The following is a 415-nucleotide window of genomic DNA, read 5'->3' as shown; positions in this document are numbered from 1 at the left end:
TTTTTTTTTTAATTAGCATTGTTTATTGAACATAGGAGGTATTGCACGGGGTATGGAGCAACCGAGAATATTGTATAGGGCCTGACTTGAAAAAATCTGCTGTGACATATTAAATAAAAATGGGTCCGGTACATATCATATTTCACAATTTATGCCATCCCTGTTGAAGTGATTTGGTTGAATTACTTTGAAATGATCAGGAGATGTAATGATGGAGTGATTATGTTAAGAAAAGAGCCAAAAAGCAGTTCCACTCCATATTTAAAAAAAGATAAATAGTTGTATAATTTAACAAATTGAATTGTTAATTTCTTTATTATCACCTGTAAAGACACCATCTCCCAGCACCGTGGAGAATCCACTGGCTTACGATTTGAATGAGTTTTATTCCAGGTTTGAAAAACCCTGTCTCACA

The sequence above is a fragment of the Sinocyclocheilus grahami genome, unplaced genomic scaffold, assembly GCF_001515645.1.
Source record: "Sinocyclocheilus grahami isolate Dianchi unplaced genomic scaffold, SAMN03320097.WGS_v1.1 scaffold1509.1, whole genome shotgun sequence".
Classification (NCBI taxonomy): domain Eukaryota; kingdom Metazoa; phylum Chordata; class Actinopteri; order Cypriniformes; family Cyprinidae; genus Sinocyclocheilus; species Sinocyclocheilus grahami.
This window is presented reverse-complemented; position numbering follows the sequence as displayed.